This window comes from Mustela erminea, chromosome 5, assembly GCF_009829155.1.
Source record: "Mustela erminea isolate mMusErm1 chromosome 5, mMusErm1.Pri, whole genome shotgun sequence".
Taxonomy (NCBI): domain Eukaryota; kingdom Metazoa; phylum Chordata; class Mammalia; order Carnivora; family Mustelidae; genus Mustela; species Mustela erminea.
This window is the reverse complement of record NC_045618.1, coordinates 128,162,466-128,177,679: the sequence shown is the minus strand read 5'-3', so window position 1 is coordinate 128,177,679 and position 15,214 is coordinate 128,162,466. Positions and strand designations below refer to the sequence as shown.

General features: G+C 40.8%; 1 protein-coding gene across 50 annotated transcripts in view; it reads left to right on the top strand.

Moving 5' to 3' along the window:
- NRXN3 (neurexin 3) overlaps positions 1–15,214 on the top strand; it is a 1,567,429-nt gene that overhangs the window by 1,206,358 nt on the left and 345,857 nt on the right. The gene's annotated exons all lie outside the window — the stretch shown is intronic.

Below are 15,214 nucleotides of genomic sequence, written 5' to 3'. Positions count from 1 at the left end.
ATGACACAAGGTGATGCCTTGCGCCTCCACTGCCCTTCAGTAGAATGTTCCAAACGGCTCTAACCTCACCAGTAAATGTGTAATTCATCTTGCCCTGAAGGTCCTTCTTCACTTGTATGAACCACGGAAAATGGAAAGATCGTATCTTGCCAAAGAGAGAAAGAGGAGGAGGACAAAGCATATACAAGTAGTAGTAGCATCAGGAGAGCAGAACCTTTCTAGGCACCGATAGTATGAAAGAGAATTGAGGCCCACCATGGGCATCAGATAAAGGCATAAACAGCCTGGCCCTATACTTGCATTAACAGAGCCCAGGGAGAGTCCTTGCTGCAACCAGTTTCCTAACGAGGGTAGAGCCAGATTGAGTGAGGATGAGAAACCGCCATTATCAAGTAAGCTGGAAACATAAGAGCACATATACAAGTAAAAGCATTTTATGGACTTTGATTCCTGAAAATATGCGGGAAAAGTGAATGATAATTTTAGCATATAGATAAAATGTATAATAATGCATCATAAAAACCGAGCTGGCAAAATGTATAGAGAATATTTCACGGGTGGTAAACAATGATGAGAAGCAGAGGCCAAATGGCCCTATCTGTCTCATTTATCACTTACATCCACTACTCTTTTGCTGTAACTGGTAACAGTCATGTTTCAGAACCCTCAATGCATACCTAAGAAGAATTTAGAAAATTTAGGATTCAGAGAATTTAGCTTGCAAACATCAACTAGTGTATTTAAAATGAGTGTTTTTCTTATGTGCCAGGCAAAGTGCTACATTTTGGGGGATACTGTAATCAACATTGGCTAACAGACTTGAAAGGCCACAGTAATTAAATGATGAGATATTAGGTTTCCTGCACATTGTGAGATGATGTATGTAACACACTTGGTTCGCTCCTGGTATATAGTGAGCTTTCGGTTATGGATAGCTTTTAATATCATTGGTACTTTTTCATCAATTAAAAAAAATTTGAAGTCAGAGGAAACCATTTATCTTATTTTCCTAAATAACAAATCGACTTTAATCAGGATTTTGAGATTATAACTTAAGTGATATAAAATTCTAAGGAGAAGTCAGGATGCTACTGATTTAAAGCCAACCTCGTGGCTTACAGCCCAGATTACTGCAGTTACCAGACAGCTGAACAAGTTGTGAATAGCAGAGGCTTTTTAGACATGTGAATTTGAAGTGTGGCAAGCAAGGCAAACTCTAGGTACCATCAAGTGAACGCTGGGGCTCATATGACTTCATGGCAGGCCTACCTTAACACTGTCGGCTGGATGAGTTATCTCATTGACCAACCACTTAGACTGTTCCTAGCCATTACTCCTGGGGTATTGTTCACTGCAACAGGGCAAGAAATAACTCATTGACTCCCTGAAGCTATAGATGATGGATTTTAGATCCCTGACTGCATTCAGAAGGCATGGAAGCTCAGCGTATTAATGGAGGAATTCATTAGCCACCTACTCTATACCATCATATGCTGACATCCTGATGCTGTCGCTGCTGCTGTTTCAACTTGTTAGTGTGTCCCTGATAGATGGCAGAGGGAACTGTATAACTGTATTAGCCTCAAAGATAGTTCTGACAGCTGGACCTGTCGTTTCCCAGCCTGAGATGACACCTTTAGAGCCTGGAATCACTTAAGGACATTTAGATAAGCACTGTTGATTGATCAAGCTAACCTTCGGCCTGACATCATTTCATAGTCAGGATGACACGAGATGATTGACAAAGTCTTTTATTCTATTCTTGAGTTCTTAGTTAACCACTTTAATTTGGTTTATTTTTCTACTCTGTTTTCTATAAAATGGCAGGTAATTTAATGACACAGATGATTATTTCTTACATTTACTTAGGACCATTAGTAAATCCTCTTACCTCCTACCATTATTATCACTTATACCACTATTATCGATTGACAAAGTACCAGGTACCAGACATTGCATTAGAATTCTGTTTACATCATTTTATTATGGACTCACGACTCAATGAGGTAGCCACTATTAATATCCTCACTTTATGAATGAGGCAACTGATGTTTAATGAAGCTAAAGAAATTTCCCAAGATAGCACTGAGCAGGCATTCAAATCCAGTTCTGACTCTTAATTACTATTACACTCCTAATGAACGTTTCAGAGTAGAGACTGTAGTGGTGATCATTTAATTCAACATGTATTTGTGGAATAGCAATTTATTTGGGGTTGTGATGTAAAATTTAACATCAAGGAGGGAAATAAAAATTGTACAGGTGGCTGTTTTCAGATAGCATTGGGTAGATTCCAAGGAAGGTGAGACTAGTATAGTTTATAGAGATGAAGAAATGAATATAGACAGGGTGGGGCAGATTATGGCTGCTGGAACCTGAAGAAGGAACATGCTAGATGACAATATCCAGCATGAAGAACATGCTAGAAGAAGATTCCCTCCTCGAAGGAGGAAAATGCAGGCTATGTTCCCAAATCTGTTAGGTGTTCAATTTGACCAGAATAAATCTCTTGAGGGAAAAGGCCGACAGTGTGGAATAGCAGAAAGAGCCTATGTTTTAGAGGCAAGTGGTTCATGTTTCAAGATCTAGTTATCCCCCCCGGCTAGCTCTCTGGCCTTGGATGAATTGACTGCTGTGTAAAATGGAGATAGGAAAAGTAGTAATGCCGCCTTGCAAGTCTGTGTGAAGATTTATAATAACGTATATGAAAATGCTTCATGAGTAACTGGTTCATGCCAAAGTCGTGATAGTTAAGGCTTCAGTTTTGGTTGCTTGTTTTCTTTCAAGGTACTTCAGGCCCATCGTGAGGAGGGCTTGAATGCCATACTGACAGATTGCTTCTTAAAGCAATGAGAAGACATTGAGGTCTATGAGCAGAAGATGAAATGCCCAAAGCTTAATTTTCAGAAAGATTACTTTGGCTTTGTTGAAAGAGTGGCTTTCAATGGGTTCAAGGACAGGAGAAACATTTTTAAGGACTTACTCTGCGATGAGGATCATAGGAAGGTAATAAAAATGAAACAAAAGGATAGTCATCCCAGAGAGAAAATCAACAGGTGTTGCCATCTGGTTGGAAGGAAAGGGAGAGAATTAAGGAACATCTAAGAGACTGGGAAGGTTAAATTTCATTAACAATAACAGTAAAAACGGCACAGGTAAGAAAAATGAATTTTAGGATAAGGCAGTCACAGTCTGATGTTAGTGATCCAATACGTGCATAAGGCATCTGAGGGTCAGTCTAGAGAGTTCCAATTGGAAATGCGTGATGAACTCAGATGAGAGATGTGGGCAGAAGCAGGGACTTGAAAATTTTCAGCCTGAAATGACAAGGGAAACTGAGGCTTGGTAAGATCTATGGGGACGTAAATGAGTAGAAACTTGGGCAATACGTACATAAGTTTCCAAAGTGCAGGAGGAAAAGAGAGGAAGTGAAAAAGAAAAAGCTAGAGGGTCATAGAAAACCTAGATGGTGAAGTGTTACAGAGATCCAGAGGATTCAGAAAGGTTTTTCAAACACAAGTAGCTATAAAATAGAGCTAGTTTTTCCATACCTTTTAGTCACACCTCTTTTATGTGCCATCCATTTGTTGGAGGCCTTCTTTCTCTTTTTTGGTATTTTTTATAGCAGGTAATCTTTGTCCTTCTGGTTTCCTCAGTAGTCATTCTGTGCTTCTCTTAGTAGTTGTCGATGGCATCGATAACTCAGAGTCAGAAGTCAGAGTCAGAGTCAGAAGACTCCGCCAACTAGCAGTTATCTTATGTGAATGGTGAAGAAATAGACACTATCCTGCCAACCTCATTGTATTGTGGGGAAAATCAAATGAGATAATGCATGTAAATGGGCCCTATTACTATTGATAGATCTACAAAGAAGATAAGATCATTTTCATAATAATTTATGTGCACCTAGCAAAGCTGTTGGTGTCTAAGAGTTTGCAGTTGGAGACCTGGAAATGAGGACCTAAGCGAGGCTAAGGTGGTTATAGTTTTCAACAAGAGGGTTAGCAACCAGGCAAATGGCAAATCAGAACCAACATGTGAATGGCCCAACTGTGAGAGCTCATGAAAGGCTGTGGTCTTCGAATGCTGTTTTTACCTGGTATATGTCTTCAGAACTTACACCTCACCCCTTGGAACATCATTTTGGGGGAGGCTGTTTGGATTTCAGGTTGTACTGCAATTCCCTGAAGAACACACTCCCTGATTCCCGTTGATCACCTTGTGCAGTTGAGGCACGGAATCTGATTACCCTCATCCTCATTTTAGCTTGGATAGCTATAAATGTTGCTAATGGTCATAAAATTATCCAGCCCTTTCTCAAATGCAAAGTACAGTACGTAGGTTTAGTAAATCCTTTCGAAATAAATTCTACGGGTTGATTTCTCATCGCTACAAACCCTCCTTCTCACCTGATGGCATGCATATTTTTGTAATCACTCCTGCATTTGCTGTTTTATTCATTGTCTAGTCACTGTGCTAGCTACTTCGTGTGTGAGAGCCCATTCACTCTACAGTCCTCACACCGCTGTCCAATCAGTGAGACGGCCTCAGTGTTGGAGATTACAGAACTAAAGCTCCAGGAGTAAGTAGCCATTTGTTCCTAGTCTTCAGGAAAGGAAAACAGATGAGATGGTGGTGTGTTTGAGTCTAATGTCATGCATACTGCTTTGCATAAATACCTATTTAGTATTAAAGTCAGATGTGGTGAATTTAATAGGGACTGTGATTTTTTTTTTTTTTTTGATCCACGTAAAGAATGGTAAACACAAATAGAGGGATGGAGCACAACATTTTGGCTAAAGCAGAATACATAATTGGAATTAGGTCACTTTGTTTTGGGATTCAGAGAAACTCTCCGTTTTACATTACCTTTTATTGCTTCCCAGTATTTGTTTTTGTCTCAATGGCATTAGGCACCCAATTACTCCCAAACCACTTTCTTAAATATCCCTGTGCAGAATAGGCTTGGAAACTAATCTGAGGTTTTAAATGCAATATGGTGCTATGAGAAGCTCAGAGGTGACTTTTTTCCCGAATTTTAACACAAATCCTTTCAAATGTAGTATATATGAGCAGAGATTACTAGATAAATGCATTCTCATATTTTAGGTGTGGTAAATGCCATATTAGAAGTCTTCAAATATCCCTGCTTAAAAACCCTAACTGATCTCAAATAATACGGAGGAGACACAGTCTCCCTGCAGTCGGTATTTAATTTTTGTATTTCTAATTTAAAACCAGGTGGAAGTATCTTCACAAGAACTCCAGGCTATTATCCACTGGCCTGTTAGCTTCTAACATCTAGTGGGAGAACACAGTAAAAACTTGAAAGGGAGACCTTTACACTGGAAATCACATTTTCTTAGAATGGGAGCAAATTCCATTCAACTTGCCCCTGACTCGATGCCTAATTCCTAAGGCTAATAGGCTTTCATGTTTGCTACTTAGATCAGCAATACTGGAGCTGGTTTTGTTGCATGACTAAACAGCAAAGCTTAAATTCAAGACTAAAGTGTGAGAGAAGAAAATGAGCTTGGTGCGACTTGTCGCCCAAAGCCCTTTGAAGGTGCATTGGGGGAAGTCCTTGACTACCCACAAAGAGCAGCTGTCTTTAAAAATAAGACAAAAGGGAGCCTGGGTGGCTCAGTGGGTTAAGCTGCTGTCTTCGGCTCAGGTCATGATCTCGGGGTCCTGGGATCGAGTTCCGCATCGGGCTCTCTGCTCAGCAGGGAGCCTGCTTCCTCCTCTCTCTGTCTGCCTGCCTCTCTGCCTACTTGTGATCTCTCTCTGTCAAATAAATAAATAAAATCTTAAAAAAAAAAAAAGACAAAAATCACCTTGAGGTTTAGTTGTGAATAGGAATAGGGGCACATAACAAGAAGTATAACATGACAAACTTGGTTTTAGAAAAAAGGGAGGTGGGAGGAATAGATTTGCCGAGTTAAAATTAGCCAGACAGGCAAAGATTACCAGCCTATTTTAGTGAAAGATGATTCATTCATTTATTTATCCAACCAGCTGCTACTATATGTCAGGTAAATTCTAGGACCTGGAGATACAGGAGTAGATAAGATAGACAAAATGCCTGTTTGCATGGAGCTTACCTTCTAATGGGTACAGGCAATCAGAACCTGGGTTCTGCAGAATTTTCTGAAAATGCAACGTCCAATATATTTAATTAATTGTCATATTAACAGATTGGCAAATCCCTACCAAACTTTTATTTCCATCTTGTACTCTTCTCGGTTTCCCAAATCTGCTTGTGAACCTCTCTTACTCTTATAATCAAAGAGCACAAAGGGCTCTCTCACCAGCTAGTTCTACTGAGACCACCATGAACAACCACTCTAGGTTGTTTCCAGTACCAAAATGAAACAAAAAGGAATAACATCTTTACCCTCCATTTCTGTGCCTTTTTCTTTGAAATGACTGTGGCCATTCCTAGTGTTTTATTTTGTAATCACGCAGGACGCCTTCAGAACATCCATCTTTATTTCACAGACAGCAAATTGCTTGAGGCATCCAGACAGTACTAACTGAGAAGAGGGAAAAAAAGACAAAGACCAAAATCAAATGAAAACTCACCCTCCCTGGGAGATAGACCGCACTGTTTCCAGTATATTCTCTAAGCCTGCTTATACCGTCCTGTCCATGTATTGACCTAGGGCTCCCAGGCCGCACACCCAGTTGAAGACAAGAGCAGCGCCTGTGGTGACAGTATCAGTACAAATTAGGTTTTCCCTTCACTTCACTGAATGCCACAGGAAACAGAATGGGACCACATGTTTCCCTTTGATTCACACCCAAACACTGCAAAACACAGAGTGTGTGCTTCCTTCTTCAAGCTGTGTGTGTGCGTTAAACACAGGCAAACATTGGACTGAAATGCAGACACAGTAAGTCAGCTCTGGGGAACACCATTCAAGTCTTTTTTCTAAATCTTGATCTTTTATTTGAGCTAGGTCTCTGCAGACACTCTGGGACTGATTATTTTACAGTGATTCTCCAAAGAATAGTTAAATGCGTTTCATCCAAAATTGGGGATTCACCATCTTATAACAGACCCCCTTCTGGAACTGACCACCTTACCATTAGTTCTTTCCTTCTAAACAACAAAACAAAACAAAACAAAAAACAAAAACACCCACTTTATACAGTAGGTGTGAAAGAACATAGAAGGCTCTATGGGAGACTTTTCCATATATTTCCACAAATTACTTCTTTGTAAAAAGTGATTGTTTGATATGCCTGTTATATTAACAACAAATTATCCTGGGTACGAACCCTAACCCTGGCAGGAAAACCAAACTTCTCGGGGAGGTATGTATCTTCAGCCCTCATTTCTCTCTCCAAGAGGACATCGGTTCTGTGAAATAGTGAGACTTGATGCCAAATTCTCTGCATGTGGTTTTATACATGTGAGCTGGTCAAGGACACAGAATTGAGAAAGAACAGTTCATTTTACCCAACAGCAAAAATGTGTATGTGTGTGTTTAAGAGCTCAACCCGAACCACACTCTTCTGTGAATTCATACTCCATTTCTAACCATCAAGAACCACCTTATCAACTTTAAACTCAGACGTTCTAGATTTTAGAAACCTAACCATTGCTTTTCATATAGCACCTTCTGGAAACAAACTTCCACTAAGTTTCTGTGTGTGTCCATAAAAAGTCACCATTGTGTTCTCTTCTATCTTCTGAGTAGACAAAGATTTGATTCCCTCTCAGAGGGAGTTTCTGCTGTTCCTGATGACTGACCGTGAGGCCAGAGCTCTCTGTGCCCTCCTTATTGGTCTTGAACCCTGTCAGCATGCTTAGATTCCTGAGCGTACACAGGGCAGCTGCTTGGGGCCACTGAAAATGGAAATATTCCAATTGCTTCAACACTTCTTCCCTTCCTGGATCCATCAGACTGAAAAAGCAGGAATGAAGTTACTTTCTTCCTTCTGTCTCCCCGGTCTTCAGCAGTATAGCACAAACAAGCCCACTTCTTCTTTAAGCCCCACCAACATGCTGTGCCTGGTTCCTGATCTCAGACAAGGAGTCCCTTGTCTTCAATGTGAAAAGTTTAGAGAATATGCCCAGTTAGTGTCCCTTGGGCCTCATCCAATACACAAATATATTTTAAAATTCAGGTGCTTCATATACAACTTGAGACTTCCGGTTTCTCTTTAAAAAATCAGAAGGTTCAGCTATACGGGGCCACTGTTCCTATGTAGCATCTGCCAGCTGGAGACAAGGGACAGTTGCCATTTTTATGGACAAGCCATTTCTCACCAGTTGTGTCCTCCACCCTCTCTCTGCCACACAAATCATTCAGCATCTTCATTCATGCCCTTGGCTGTCCCACACCTGCAGATCTTGGATATTCCGGGTCTTCTCACACAGAAGTAGTGTTGACAGTGTGGGGGTCATACCTTTGCACTTTATACATAAACTGAGCTCTCAAACATTTTCATAGACACATGCTTAATTTGGAAGGGTCTAGAAGTTGACCTTTACACTGCTGTCCTAAGGGCACCTGTTTGCCCTCTCCAAAATATATGGGGCTCACAAATCTGTTTCATAGATATAACCTAGAATTTAGCATAACACATTTAATGATTTCAACTCAAGGGCTCACTTGAGAACATTCATACTGAACACAGAATGGTAATTTATAAATGAAGATTCCATTAGTGTTTCTGGGAAAAGTTGGGTGTCATTCTTAAAGTATGACATTTAATATAATATGCATAAAATAACATGTTTTTCTATCATATTTTAATGCATAATTTTACAATATTGGTGTGTCAGAGTGTGCTATTTGCCTCTAATTTAGAGTCTTCACGCAAAACTCCCAATTACTTAGCCTTTTCAGAAGGGGGCCGCCTTTTAGGGGTACGTCTGAGAGCTCTGTATTGTCCTAAGAGTGAAAGGTGGTTCATGATCCAGGAACACATATAATCCCTGTATTTTACTCGAGAGCTTTGGGCTGTCTGGATCAAAGTGCATCAAATGCTTCCTCCCGGATTACTTTTCCTGTTTCCTTCCTCAGATAGTCAAGAATTTTCCCGCTCCTCTTCCATCTGTACTACTCCTGACAATTTTACCTAAACTTTTTCTTCCATTGCTTCAGGCCATTGCTTCCAGTAATATCATCTTCTGAGACTATGAATAAGGCTTTCCTTTCAATTATATTGTTACCTTGAAGGTATTTATAGGCTGTGATCTAGTCCCCTGGAGTCATTGCTTTGCCAGACGTTATAAATTTAGCTCTTCCCACCTTTCCTCCTATGTTTTATCTTCCAGCCTTTGTAACATTGCCTTCTTTTTATTTTTTTTTTTGAGCCTATCTTTGTAACTTCTCTGATATTTCAATATTCTTCACAAACTAAAGAGGTCAGAATAGCACATCATATTCCAGGCATGACTGTGAGTATCTGAATACAGAGAGAGAAATCAAGTGACAGGATTACTTCAAAATTGAACTTAATCTATTTGTGACTCAGAAAAATAGACAGAATGGTAGAGAAAGCTAACAGGGCACTGTCAACATGCTTCATATATTTTAGTGTACTGTAAGGATAATCACAGAGGCTTAAGAGTAAATGATGATTTTTTTTTTTTTTCTGAGAGAGAATGTCTTGATTCCACTGGGCACTTGCACCTGTCCTTTAGAGTAATATTTTCCTTAAAAACCTGGACTTCAGATATGGTTGTGTAATAAGATGGACTTTCTCCCCTAGTACACACACTTTTAAAGTAGTATTATCATTAATAGTGTTGTTGCTGTTGTTACTGTTAACATTATTCCTGCCCCTGTGGTTTAACACTGGGAAACGGCATTAAGCATTGAATTTTAGGAAGCAAAAATAAATTGCAGCGTGAACCACCTTGGTACTAGCTTTAAGTTCTAGTCCATGTCCACAGGCATTGGTAGGATTCCACCAATATAGCAAATTATGTATAGCCTCTGGGGAGCACTGCAAAGAGCCAGACCCAGCTTAGCTCTCAAGGATTGTGGCCTCCAAACATTTTTGATGGTCCACCCACAGGAAAAAAAAAAAAATGATAACCTTGCACTACTTATATTTGTGTTTAATGTAGTGTGCACACCTGCTAACTGTTGTTTATATTATGGAACATACAGCAACATCAGAATTTCTAAAAGTGAAAATTTCAAAAATAGACGTTCCAGTATTTGTTGCCATAACCCCAGTGAACCCACCTTGACACTTCTGAGGGATTCTCAGCCCACGTTGAAGATGCCTGCTCCGGTGGGGATCTCTATACTGATAGAACTAGTGGCCAGGCTCAGCAGCTTCTCAGTCAGAAGTCTAGGATGAATGGTTCAAGCCTGGAGGGCATCTGAGAGGCTGTCATCCAAACACTCATCTAGAGGTAACCATGCGAAGACCCAGAGTCATACCTACCTAGGGTCCCAGTTGGCTAGTGAGAAGGCTGGGGGTAAAACACAAGCCTTGTGGTTGTCAGATTGTAGTGTATAAGGAAAATGCCTGGTGTTCTGTTTCTGGTAGAGTTTGAGGAAGGTAGAGACTGAGCTCCTGAAGGCTGGAGAAGAGGGTAGGTTAAAGGGTTCTGTTGATGGTGAGGTATCATTTGCCTACATGGTCTCTGATCTCTCATGCTCCCTCCTGTTCAGCCCTCTCTACAGGTTCTCTATCTGTCTCTGTTTTTCTCTTTCTGTTTCTCTCACCAACATAAATTTCAAGGTTTCTACTTAATAGTAGACTTCTTTACCAAGAGCATGCTCTGGAGCCCGACTTTCTTGGTTCAAATCCCAACTCTGTTCCTCAATATCTCTGTGACTTTAGGCAAGTTACATAGCTTCCCCTGCCTCAGTTTCCCCATCTGTTGAAAGGGAGAATAATAAAGTTCCATTGGGTTGACATGAGGATTAAATGAGAAGGTACCTTGAAAGTCCTGATATACTACTGCCTGACCCCATCCTAAGGGTCTTTTAAATGTTAGCTGTTGTTATTGTCATCACTTTTTTAATAGTTTCTCCTAAAAGCTTAAAGCACTTTGCCTTATACCATATATTCCATTTTGTAGCATGCCCTCATGCTCACCAGGGGAAACATTCGTCTTCCACTGTATAAACACGTACCCCGAGGCCAATGCATATGCTTATGACCAAAATCAGTTCTGAATCCTAGGACAAACTCTCAACTGGTGCTCCATGTCAAGCTGTATTTCCTTTCAAGGTGAAAACAATGACACAAAACCTCATTCAGCAGAGCAGAAACACAGACTCCATAGTTATTTTTTTTCTTCTCATCCCCCCGAAGCATCTCCTCCATCTGCATGGGGCTCCTGTCCTGTCAGAAGTCTGTCCATCCTGAGGGTGATGGCAGCAATAGGGTTAAAGTAGGATCTGTTCCTCTGTCTGAACTCTCAGCCTCCTGAGAGCCTGCGTTGCAACCTTAATAACTTCCTCACATAACTAGCTTTCTCCTCTCCCTCGGAGTGTTTCCATTTTCTCCAGCGTTCAGTATCAGGGAGTGTTATTAAATGATAAGGGGGTTTGCTTCCTCGTGTATATTGTGAGAGGCTGAGAGACAATGAGTGTTGTGACACATTGGAGGGCATGTTAGCACTGATTACGGGAGCTCTGTATCAGAGAGCAGATCATGTGACAAGACTGCATCTGGGACACTGCCTCCCTTCCCCAGAGAGTTATTAATGGGCCTTCATACCTGGGAGGACGGATTACGATGTCTGGGCAATGCGACAATTAGAGATGTGTCACTTATCATAAGCAGGGCCCCAGCACCTGGGGCTGGCGGCTCTGTTCCACGTATGAGGCAGTCTCCATGCTCCAGAGATGAAAGTGGAACTTGCTGTGGTGACCTCTCCTGAAAGAGGCCATCTTAAGTTCACAACAGGCATTGAGTGGTCATTGGCTTTGCATGTAGAAAGAGAGTGGGAGACCTGAGTTTTATACTCCCTTCTCTGCCATTGTCAAGGTCTTGACCATAGGGTTCAAGACCCCAGAGTCACTTAGCTTGTGACAATCAGCTTTTTGATATGCATAAATGGGGCCTATGTATGCCCTACTTACCTCACAGAGTTGTAACTCCTAGGTCATCTCCATCAAGGTAATGACATGGATACAAGAGTGTGCATGTGTGTAGAAAGGAGATGTAAGGATGTTTTCAGGCACAAGAGAAAGGGCCAGTACAAAGACAGAGACTGACACTGCATGGGAGAAGACATAGACAAAATTGGCCAACATGGAGGGGAAGGAAGCAGGGAAAGGGAAGGAAAACCAAGGGGGGGTAGTTTAATTTTGGTCACCTCTCCTATAGAACAAAAATGAAAACAGGGTTGGGGAATTGTACCAAAATTATAAACAGGAGGAGAGTCAAGGAAGTTCACATCTGATATTCTTAAACTTCCCAGTGAAAAAAAATTTTATGGTCATCTGCTGCAAGCAACAGGGGCAAGGAGATCTCAGAGGAAGTCAACAGCATCTTTTCAAAAATGTTTTTGATCTTTATCAGAACAACTTGGCTTTTAACTCTAGCTCTATCTTTTCCTCCTGGAATGATCTTAAGTAGTTTCCTATCACTTTCTGGAGCCGTGCTTCAGGGTTATAATCTATACCTTCCACCCTGTTAAGAAAATGAAGTGTGGCCACATATGTAATGTACACAACACTGTTCTTCACACATAAAAGCTCCTCATTATTTTAGAAACACAGGACGATGGCAGGGAATGCATAAAACATCCAGGTTGCTAAATAAGAGTTTCCAATTCAGCCGTTGGGTTGCGTTGGCCAATCTGCTTGTGCCAGGATTACATAATATATCTTCATAGGTGTAAAGCCTCTCGGAGGCTGGTCTTCAGCCCTGGTGCTGTTCATGCTTCACATTTCTCTTCTTGTGCACTTCTGTCTCCTCGTGGCCTTATGTAATGGACTGCATAGAGGAAGGGGGTCACTGTACAGTGTAATATGTTTCCTGAGCTCCTGAATTGGTGCCAGTGGCATATCAGTCCAGTCAGGTAAACCCCAAGGCACACCTTGCTCCTTACTGAGAAGGAAAAATTATTGGAGTTTGCACAGGTCGGTGAAGTAATTTATCATCTGCACTGGTATTAAACCGCCTACATAGATACGTGCCTCATTTTACCCCAAGGATAGCCCAAGAATCACGGGGAAGGACTTCCCTTTAGAGTTCCCTCTTTCTAAATCCCTCTTTGGGTTTCTTCTTTATTACATTTTACATGATTAATGCAGATAATCACAAATGTGCACAGTCAGCCGAATTGGAGTAGGGGTGGAAGTTAATCTGGAAGTTAATCTAAGAAGACCCTTCTTAAGAAGCAATTAGACACCCCTTCAAATAACTAATAATTTGCCTTTCATGAGAAAGAAAGCCCCCAAGTGAGGTGCAAACCCAATTCAAATACTTCATTAGAATTAAAAACACCCTTTATAAACAGAGTGACTATTTTCTTATAAAAACGGCTGCTATTCATAAAGCACTTACTGGTGCACAAGTGTGTGTGTGCCTGTAGGAGTGGATGTGTCTGCTTTTGTTTTGTTTTGTTTTCCCTGCAATCCCCTCAAAATCTCAGAGATAGGAACTATTATCCTCATGTAACAATTGGAGATCTGAAACGCAGAGGTTAAGTGACTTGCCAAGGTTCCTGCCACTTATAAACAACTGAGACCAGATTTAAATCCAGGTGTACCTAAAACAAAAATCCAGGTTCTTTCTTCTTCTGGGATTTCCTAACGCCTACACAGTCTGTCCCCTGACTCCTTCAGGCTCCACACTATTCTGTTCTATGGCACACTCATGTCATATTGGTCCCTGGAGTGGAAGGCAACAAGATGAAACCAAGAGATTGTTTTATCAGCTTTTCCACTCATGTGTCTGCCTAGTTCCTGCCTTTCTTAACAAGAGAGAAAGCCAGTCACAAGGCTTCAGGGGAAAAGATTGCTGGGAAAATCTTGAAAATTAGGTACTGCAGGCAGAGCCCTCAAAATCTTGCCAAGGGGCTTTATGTAGTCTGGTAAGATATGACTTTACATATCTTTGGGGGAAGAATGTGAATCTATCAACAAATGCCAATTAGCATGACAGACAAGTGGCAAAATTTTCCACAGAATATTTGATTTGGAAAAGGTAATCTCTTTTCTCCCAAGTAAGAGTAAAATCAGGCAGAGAGTATATTTGAGCACTAAGAAGCATCTTACTTGGTTTAAATATTATTTCTGTCAAAATTTTACTATTTTTATTATCATTTTAAGATTATGGATGTCTCTCTTTTAGGAGACAATCAATTGTCTGGTAGATATAACCAGCTAACAATCATAGACCACAATAAGTATGACTCAGACCAGTCATAAGGAGACATCTATCTGCCTTCTCAAAGGTGAGTTCCTGGAACTTGCTGGTATACCTACTGAACTAGAGTACTCACATCAGGAAGTTATCCCTTCTTTGCTGCCATTAATCTGGCTTGGCCAACTCAAGAAAGAATATCCAGAAGTTCTAGCTCTTTTTTTTTTTTTTTAAAGATTAAAAAAAAATTTTTTTTTTAAATTTATTTGTTTGACAGACAGAGATCACAAGTAGGTGGAAAGGCAGGCCGAGAGAGAGGAGGAAGCAGGCTCCCTGCCGAGCAGGGAGCCTGATGTGGAGCTTGATCCCAGGACCCTGGGATCATGACCCAAGCCGAAGGCAGAGGCTTTAACCCATTGCCACCCAGGTGCCCCAAGTTCTAGCTCTTGAGTCCCTGCATATTGTATCCAGACTTCAAAAGAATCAATTAAAATGGGGGCACCTGGGTGGCTCAGTGGGTTAAAGCCTCTGCCTCCGGCTCAGGTCATGATCTCAGGACCTGGGATGGAGCCCCTCATCAGGCTCTCTGCTCAGCAGGGAGCCTGCTTCCTCCTCTCTCTCTGCCTACCTCTCTGCCTACTTGTGATCTCTATCTGTCAAATAAATAAATAAAATATTTAAAAAAAAGAATTAATTAAAATGCAGTTGAATGTTAATATTTACTTAATATTAATATTGAGAAAACTAGCTGGTCAGCTAGAAAAATCAACCTAAATCTAATTTATGCATCAGTAAATTAAAAAAAAATTGGAATTTGTCAGCAGGTTCCTACTCTCCAGTGATGTCTCTCTTTTCAAAGTGATTTTGTAAAATAGTGTTAATGTTAATGTATCATATTCTAGAATATATTTAC